Source organism: Camelus ferus, chromosome 10 (assembly GCF_009834535.1).
Source record: "Camelus ferus isolate YT-003-E chromosome 10, BCGSAC_Cfer_1.0, whole genome shotgun sequence".
Lineage (NCBI taxonomy): Eukaryota > Metazoa > Chordata > Mammalia > Artiodactyla > Camelidae > Camelus > Camelus ferus.
Genome location: NC_045705.1, coordinates 665,823 through 675,527, shown reverse-complemented (window position 1 = coordinate 675,527; position 9,705 = coordinate 665,823). Strand labels below are relative to the sequence as shown.

General features: G+C 37.7%; 1 pseudogene; it reads right to left on the bottom strand.

Moving 5' to 3' along the window:
* Positions 1 to 2,534: 2,534 nt before the first annotated feature.
* Positions 2,535 to 2,948, bottom strand: LOC102520128 (annotated as a pseudogene).
* Between the last annotated feature and the right edge of the window lie 6,757 nt (positions 2,949 to 9,705).

Sequence of the window (9,705 nt, the reverse complement as noted above, 5' to 3'; positions counted from 1 at the left end):
AAAAAGGCACTATGAAAACTACCATGCTATTAATAGGACAAAAATAAGTATTTCTCCAATATGTTTATTTTTTTAATCTCTTGAAAAATGAATAATATCAATTTACATGAAATTAAAATGCATGCACAAGAAACTATTTTATTGCCTTGACAGACTTGTTAGAAGGACTCACATGGTTTAACATAAAGTTATATTCATGATTAAGTTTTATTGCAGCAAAGCGTACCGGGCAAAAATAGCAGGAAAAAGATACACATAGGTGAAGGCTAGAAAAGTTACTTACAGGATAGCTTGTCCTTCAGCATGGATTGCACAGATAGCATTTTTCTTCAGCCATGAACTACAGGTACATGTAAGAGCCATTCTTGCCCAGGGAAGCCCTCAAAGGTAATTTGTCCCAAACCTACCTGTTAACCAGCAATGGCGCAGACGCTAAGTCAAGCACCAAGTGCAGATCATGGATCTTAAAGTTTACTATCTGCATGTCGACAACCTTTTTCATTTTGACCCACTCTTGCCAGTATATAGAATAACATCACTACACAATAACCGTGTGAACATTCCTATTGTTTAGTTCTAAGTTTGACAGACATCACCATGGCTATAGTGTAAATGAGAACTGATGACACAGGTGTAATACATTGCTTCTTTCCTTGAGATTGCATAAGGTCATCTATAGGAAGAATGTTGACTTTTTCTTGAAATTCTGATAAATACTTTTCTTGAAAGGGAAGAAAATAGCAGCACAAGACAGGTAATAGACCAGACTGTCCAATATTCTAGGGTCATGAGATAACCTTAATGTAGTTTTAATGAATCAGCAACATCACAAGCAAAAATTAAACTTCTGTCTACGACAGACCTATTCCCTACCAGGGGTTAGGATCCAGGGATGCAGGCTGGGGTCATGAATAGAGCACACCAGAGAAGTCTGAGTTTCTCCTAATTGTGCATCATCGGGTAGTTTCTTGAGAGCTTGTTTGAAGGTTCCAGCAGGGGATCGCAGCTACTCATATACCCCTGACCGAGAAGAAGGGTCCTCCTCTATCAGGGATGGTGGTCCTCTTCGACCGAGTGTGCAGCTTTGGGAGGGACACACACGGAGCGGTGAGGGAGGAAGGGGACACCCGCCTAGATGGCCAGATCAGCCGAATCAACCCTGGTAATCAATGGGGCAATAGATGGAGAAGCCAGATGGCCCTCACATCCCATCATTGGGTAGTTTCTTAACATTGATAGATTGATAGATAGACCATGTGGGCTACCTTTTGAAATTCTAATAAAAATAAATATGTAATAGATGTTTCTTATAAGCATTGAAAGAGTTTATACCTGATGCATCCTTATATGCATACCGCACTCAAGCTCAATACGGGCTTAACATATATTTGGTAAATGTATACATTCTGAGAAAATTAATAGATTTATATGCATAAAATACATATTTTTTTCAAAAATTAGTTTGATTCTATCCATTAAACTGTAAACAGGCTTTAATTTTTTTAATATTATTACCAAAAGTGACACCCACTATAAGTTCCATAAATAGGCAGGCGTTTAGTTCAGACTGTACGAAGCGCCCAAATCAAAACGTCTCCATTTGGAGAAAAGGAAAGAAAGTTCCACTGCAGATTTTACTTAATGAGCAACAGCTGCAGAGAACAGAACCTCCAACTGCATCCAAGCAAAGAGTGAAAGCACAAAGGTGAGCCTCTGAGCCCGCGTGAAAAATTTGCTGTGAGAAACAAAACCAGGATGAAAACGTAGAATGCTATGTTTAACATACTGAAAGAAAAATTTAAAGGAAAAGTGTTATTACACTTGCTATTTACTTAGTAATATATACAAATTTAGCATTAGGGGCGTGTAATCAATGCAAGTTGTTTGCTTGAGTTAAACTGATTTTATTCATTTGTCATAGTCCAGTGAGACATGATGATATGATTTCATATTAAATGTAGGCATATGTATAAGAAAAATAGTTAACTCTTTTTTTTTTAAATCTGTATGCAATTTTATTTCCGTTAGACAAGTATTATCTATATAAAATTTTGGTCCAGTTTCTCCTCCTTTTGGTCCAGTTTCTCCTTTATCTCTACCATTCAAACTTAAAAACTTGAATTTTGTTGAAGTAAAAGCAGAATCATATATCTAACATGAGAACTAAATATTTCACATCATTAAATAGGGTTTAATTGAATTAGGTGTGTTCTTTATTATTTCTCAGGAATAGTGACTCATCTTTCCTACATGTTATGTCCCTTTATTTTTATTTACCTGAGTAACTATGCACTGCGGGTCTCTCTTCCCACATCCAGTGACACCAGTGTTACAATACATGCGTATAACATAACAACAGTAACTAGGTTCACCATTAATCTTCAATCCATGTTCAGTCCCCCTTGTTATATGGTACTTCCATAATAACTTGAGAAACGCCCACCAACCTTACACTTCCAAACATCAATTATGAAAATTAAGACATTAATTGGAAACCATTATTAAAATTCCAGACCAAGTAAAACGGGGCCCACTTAGAGTGATGCCCTCACGAGAGGTCCTTGGATAGTTGCTTCTTCTATTTCAACACAGCCCTCTTTGGGCAAAGCAGCAACCTGGGAGGCAGCTCAGGCAGGAAAACTACTCTTGAAAGACTCTTTGTAGATGTCACTGACAGTGCTGAGGTCATTTATGGCAGCCAGCAAAACAGTTGTTTTCACCACGTTCGTGAAGTCCCAGCCTGCAGCCTGCAGAATTTCACCCACGTTTGAAAGAGCCTGTTTAGCTCCTTCTGCCGCCCCTCCTGTTACAAGCTGTCCACTCGCAGGGTCCATGCCTAGCTGTCCTGAAATGTAAATGGTCCTGTCGACTCACACAGCCTGACCGTAGGGACCAATGGCCACTGGGGCCCTGGCAGTGCCGATCATCTTCCCGATCAAGGGCGACATGGCTAAACCTTTCCTCTTGCTGCCCCTGGGGACAACTCACTTAACTCTTATTTCAAATCATTTCTGTATTTTGGTGAGCAGAGATAACAAAATAAAGAAAACCAACAAAGTAAATTTTAAAGGTGCTTCATGAAATCCCTCGAAATTGCAGAATAGATAAACAAGATTATACTGTATAGCACAGGGAAATATACACAAGATCTCATCGTAGCTCACAGAGAAATAAATGTGACAATGAATATATATATGTTCATGTATAACTGAAAAATTGTGCTCTACACTGGAATTTGACACAACATTGTAAAAAGATTATAAATCAATAAAAAAGTTAAAAAATAATAAAAGTGCTTCATGAAGGCTATAACTATAATGAGATGAAAAATATAAAGAACTCAGAATATGTCAATTAGTAGCAAATATATACCATAAAGAACAATGTCACTGGGTCAAAATTAATTTATGTGATAAATTCATTCAGCATTCAGTATGAGCGAGGCGTTATGTTAGATTCTTTGAAGAATGCAAAAATGAGTGTCATAGTCCGTGTTCTCGAAGTTTCCACTGAATTAGGTATATAAGACAAATATATGTAATTGTAACATATGGAGCATGTAATAATATGAGGGATTAACAAAGACCCATAGGGCTTTAGAAAAGAAATGAATGGTTTCCAGAGAGATAAGGACAACTTTTATGACGGTAATAGCCCTGGAGCAGGGTCTTACAGAGCTAACGAATTCATACATCTCACAGATATTTCTGGAATATCAGTTTTGTGTCAGATGGATAAAACCAAGTTTTTGTAATCTCTAAGCACATGATGTATCAGGAAAAGATGAAGCAAATTGCCCAACGTCACTGAGCTCCTAAAGGGCAGAGAAAAGATTTGAGTCCACTTAGCCTTGACTCAGAACTCCCGCTTTTAATTATCCTAACAAAAGCTATGCCTACAGTTGAGAGACAGTACTTGGGAACACGGAAGAAAGAGCATCCATTATTCCTACAAGGGGTGAAAAAAAGAATTGCCCAAGAGACTATTTGAATTATAATCTTGAATAAAAAAGTAAAATATAAAATTAGAAATATGAAAACATGACAACAACAATATATAGGGATAATCTCTTAGAATTTAGAAGTGGATATTATTAGGAAATACAGAAATGTCATGTAATTCCCCCCTCCTTTTTTTTTTTTTTTTGCATCAGAGCCAAATCAGGAGGGAAAAAAAATTTTACCAATTATATTTTTTGTTTAAAATGAAAATAGTTTGGTTGTGGAATTGGAGAAAATTGTTCTACTTGTTATTTAAATTATAATTTTATTAAAAACAAGAATGTCAGTGGAAAAATTGGTACAATACACATTAACATAAAGGAATATTTTTTAAATGGATATTGACTGTCAACTTTCTACTTTTGAACCTGGCAATATATTTTCTGACTGCATCATCTGATGAACTGATCTCATGTAGTTTCTGTCCCAGATGTATAGACACAAGATTGTTGGTTCTGTCCGGCCAAAGTCCCACCAAGACGTAATGAATTACTCAAGACTCTGTGGAAAATCAAGAGAGTGAGAAGGAATCAGGGACCAACTCCATGAGCCTCTCAAATGCTCCCACATTTATTGTGTACAATCAGAGGAAAAATCACCAACAGTTGAGTCATGGTATGTAGGAGCTTAAGGAAAGACAGGATCGGGTAGAGATTATAGAATCCACAATGAGTACAAAGGCTTAACTAGTCTTCAGGACGGACATGAGGAGAGGGGAACAAGGTACACTCTTCAGACAGAAGATGTCAATTACAAAGCAGACCACCAGACCAGCCAGTCCCTTGTCTTGGGGGTTACAGACTATCTAAGCAGCAGGAAGCATGCCCAGCGTTTATAGCTGAGGGCATGGGTTGTCGCTTTGCAATGAACAGAGTAAACCCTGAACTATGGACCTATGCTTATGATAAACAAGCCATGTCCTGAGTTTATAGCAATGGATACACACGATGGCTTTGCCATTGGAAGCAGCCCTAAACTAAAACCCCAACTATGCAAGCAAGGCATTGTCTTTGCTTTTTACAGCAAGGAGGCAGGAGTGCAGACGCATAGGCACATGCTAGCAAAGTACATTTGTTCTTCCTAAAGGTCACAAGTGGCTGGCGTCTGTTACAATTTATTAACCCAATCATGGGCTCCCACACAAGATCAGTGGATCATCAAGAGAGAATTCTGAGGGTAAACCAATACAGAAGAAACCAGCAGAAGTGGAGGACCCAAAACAAAGAATGAGAACCAGTATATTAAAGGTGCAAACTACCCCAGGATCATATTTACAGAAAGGGCAATGAACAGTGTAAACTACTGCACAGTTTAGTGGGTGGGGGACAGAAAGATACATGACTTGGAGTTTAGGTGATTACTGATAGCTTTGGTGAAAGCATTTTGGTAAGAAGGCAAAGTTAGATCAATTTTTCTGTTATCTACTACCACATAACAAACTACCCAAAATTCAGAAACCTAAAGAAACGTTTATTTTTTTCATGATCTTACGGGTCAGGAATTCAGAATGGATTCAACTGGGTAGTTGTCTTGTCCACCCATAGGGCGTCAGCTGGAGTGCCTGGGTCAGGGTGGTCCTCTTCTAAGATGATTACTTGATGCATCAGCGCTCTTTGACCCCTCTCTCTGTCTCTTTCTCTCTCTCTCTCCCTCAATATAGCTCTAGAACTTCAAGCACCTTCTCACATGCTAGTGATCCCAGAGCAACTATGCTGCTTACACAGAGCCTTGCTGCCAGAACACAGAAAGCAGAATCTGAGAGGCCAGTTAAGAGCCATGCCTGGAACTGGCACAGTCATTTCTGCCATATTCTATTTGTCAAAAATTTGGCCACGTTTAAACAGACTGGGTGGTGACAGCCACTGCTTGATGGAGGAGTTGTAAAGTAACATTGCAGAAGGTCATGCACCACGTGGAGGCCATCCTTAGAAAACACAGTTGGCCAGCAGATCTGAGGAAATTCGAAGCAGAAGGAAGACTATTCGGAAGGAGGAGGACTGTTCCATATGTTTGGTACAAGCTGAGTAACTCACAGTTGTGGTGGGTATGGGTAAGAAACTGCTGGGGCACTAGACGGAACTCATAACGCGAGAGCAGAACTTTGAAGGAAGCTCACGGTTTGTGTAATTCCACAGGCCGCCGTTATTTCCTGTAGTGGAGAAACACAGTGAGACTTTTACCTTGTCTTACTTGGTTTTTTCTTCCGGTTGACAGATTATTCACTTGAGTTAATAAAAATAGTAGGAAAAGACTGGAAGGGGGGGGCAAGTAGGCAGCCAGTTGGGGTAATCCACGCGAGGAGGTGGCTTTGAATGATATTTAAGCTACTGGAATAGGGAATAAGGAAGAGACTCAAAGGCTAATTTGGATGTAGAGAATAGTGGAGTCAGTAACTAAGGGAAGGTCACAGAAACGATCAATGACACCTTTCTGGCTCTAGGCAAGATTAAGAGGTGGTTATATATTTTCCTCAGTGATCTACTAGAAAGATACTTCAGAAGTTTTTCAAAAAAACATCGTTTAGTTTTACGGAATCTCCATAGTAATTACTGAATGTCTACATCCTCCAGGAGACAGAGCTTTCCTCTAAAACACTGAGGGCCAGAAGAGGGTCACAGTTGAGATATGGTGGGATGGGCTTTGCAGGGAGAAGGACCAAAGTCTCTCCAAGGTAGAGAAGGCAAGTCCTCTCTTCAGGTCCTTCTTTAGTTCTACTGACTCTCTTCCCTGGGGATGGAAGGGAAGTTGGGTAAGAGTAGAAGACTCTGTGGAAACAGGGCACAGACCATGTGACTTCATAAAGTCCCTTATCACCACTCTTTATTTGTATCATTTAGTTTCTTCTTAGTATCTGCTGTTACATGTACTTTTTCTAAAATATAACAAAGAAATATATAGGAAAAACTCATAAAAATAAAGGTGAAGGCACAGAATAGATCTCTATCAAGTAAATTCTTGCTCAAGGCACTCTCTTATGCATAATATAAATATTTAATTACAGGATTTACATAATCATGTGTCAGTTTTTATTTCCACCCATTAGTTGATTTACAATTATATGTACTTTATGGTCTTCTACATTTCAACTGATGTCAACATTACTGATCAATATAAAATTATAAAACCTCAGGTTTCTGTAGGATTTATAAAAGTTTATATATCCATATATAAATATATATAAATATATAATATAAATATATTAATATAATATTATCTGTAATTATATAATAATGAAATACATCATAAAAGATAATATATTAATAATTCAGTAACATTACTATCTCAATATTATATTATACATAATACTGATAATATAGATTATATTATAATATAATAGTATTATAACTTAATTTCATTCATTATACATAATACTATATTATTATATTATCACTAGGAGTAATATATAATACATATTATATATTACTATATTATATATTAATATGACAAGATATACATTAATGTAAATATTATATATAACATACATATGTATAGGTGTGTGTGTGTACATATGTGTGTGTGTGTGTGAAGAGAGATAGTTTTTTATCTTGCCAATGGCTAGTGTGGTGCTTGACACGTAGTGGACTCTCAAAACATTCTGTTGAGTGAATAAGTGAATGAATGGCTTTTCAGATGACTTTGATTTCTCTGTGGCTTCTGAGAAAGATACAGTTCATTCTGTATGTTAACATGGATATCAGTTTTACAGCCCTATGTGTAGCCCTCATCTGTTAATGCAGAGAATGGAATCAAGGCAAGTGTGTAAAGGTTAGAGAGGTCCCAGGATTCCCTACTTACCTTTGCCACCTCCTATGGCTAAATTACCACCTATCCCACAACGTATCTTTCACTTCTACTTTAAAACTGGAGCTCCTCAGGGTAATACAGCCTCCCGGTTGGTTGCCTAATTTATAAAAATTCGTTGTTGCTGTCTTTTTCAACTTGCTTTAAGATTACATCCGTTGTTTCAGGGTCAGAGGATGCTGATGGAGGCTCCCCCTGAGATTATGACAATGTAACCGTCCTGCAGTTCTGTCCCCGTGACTTCAGTGGTTTTCAAAAGTACAGATGGTAAAAGTATTCTAACCCTTTCAAGAAGTGGGGCAATAGTTTCTCCAAACCCTGTCATCAAATGGAATGCCACCTCCTTCTGTCTCACTGATTCAGCCATGCTTCTAGCTTCTGCCCAGGGACCCCAAAATATCATGCATTAGCGGTGTCACAGTCTTTGCAACACTCTTGAGCCCATAAAAATTCTACGACAGCCTTCACACTGAGCAAGCTGGAATTGCAGGATGGAACCGGAAATGACCTTTCTTCTTCTCTCCCACAGATGATTAAAATCTACTCTAAGGCAGGTATCTTGGTTCCTCTGGGATCTTTTGGACATTAAAAAGTCCTCCAGGCACATCATGATTTAATAATAGTCTCATTTTAATTATTGAAATATCCAGTTTTGTGTAGTACCCATGACTTCTTTGGATACCTTATCACTAAGGATCTCTCATCTTTCCTTGAAATAATCTTTTTAAGTTTACTTAAAATGCTTGTCCCCTACTCAGTCAATTAGGGTTTCTCATTCATCCGCTGGGCCCAGCCTGAGACTCTTCTGTGATTCCTTTAACTGAGTGACCCTCTCCACTCATGGTAACATCTTTCCTGGAAACATGTGTTCTCTGCTTCAATCAGTGTTGATTACTATGTAGACCTGTTATGTAACTGTCAATTTTGACTTTACCAACCTTACAGAAATTCCTTTTGCCTCTCTTTTGCAAGATCCCTTGCTTTCTGGATCACAGGAGGTTTACATCCGCCTTCTTTAAATTCTTTATTTCAAAATATTTGCAGACCATCCCTTTTTGAACACATATTCATTTTGTTCTACACCAGATTGTAAATCAGGCTAGGTATTGAGTTCCAGATTCAAAAAAACTGGCAGCAATATTGTTATATCTGCTACCTGACTATTTGGCTTTTGAAAAGTTTGCTATGAGGTTGTGTGTGGATATGCACATGCGTGTGTGTGTGTGTGTGTGTTGGCTGGAGTGAATTTTGTGTGAGCGATTGTATTCTGGAAGTTTTTATGATAGGCAGTTTTTATGTCTTCTTTTTAGCTCTACATTATATTCTAAAACTTTCTTATTATGTGACTTGCTGTAGATCATTTTTCACTTACTGTGCTAGACACTTAGTAGCCCTTTCAATGTAGAAACTCATCTTCTGGAAAATTGTCTTTTTTTGTCTTTTAAAAATTTTCCCCCTCCAGTTTCTTCTTTCTGTCTCTTTCTGGCCTGCTCTTGGGCAGATATAAAATCCGCTAGACTAATAGTCTAATTTCTTATTTTCTCTCTGATTTCCATCTCTTTGTTTACTTTACAAAACAGAGCCTTGTATCTCAAAGTGTGTTTGAGATCGGCAGCATCAATGTCATCTGCAAGCCTATTAGAAATGCATCATCTCAGGTCCAGCCCCTGAGATACTAAATCATAATTTGCATTTGGTCAAATTCTCGAAGTGATTTATATGTGCAGTAAAATTTGAGAAATTCTCTAGGGTGGTGAAACCATACTTCAATCATTACGTTGAATTTTAAAATTTCTGCCGTCATAGTTTTTAGTTCCCTGTTTTTGTTTTTGTTCTCTGGATATTACTTTTTGTAAATAGCCTTCTTTCTTGGTTTTATGAATAAGATATTTTATTTCATCTC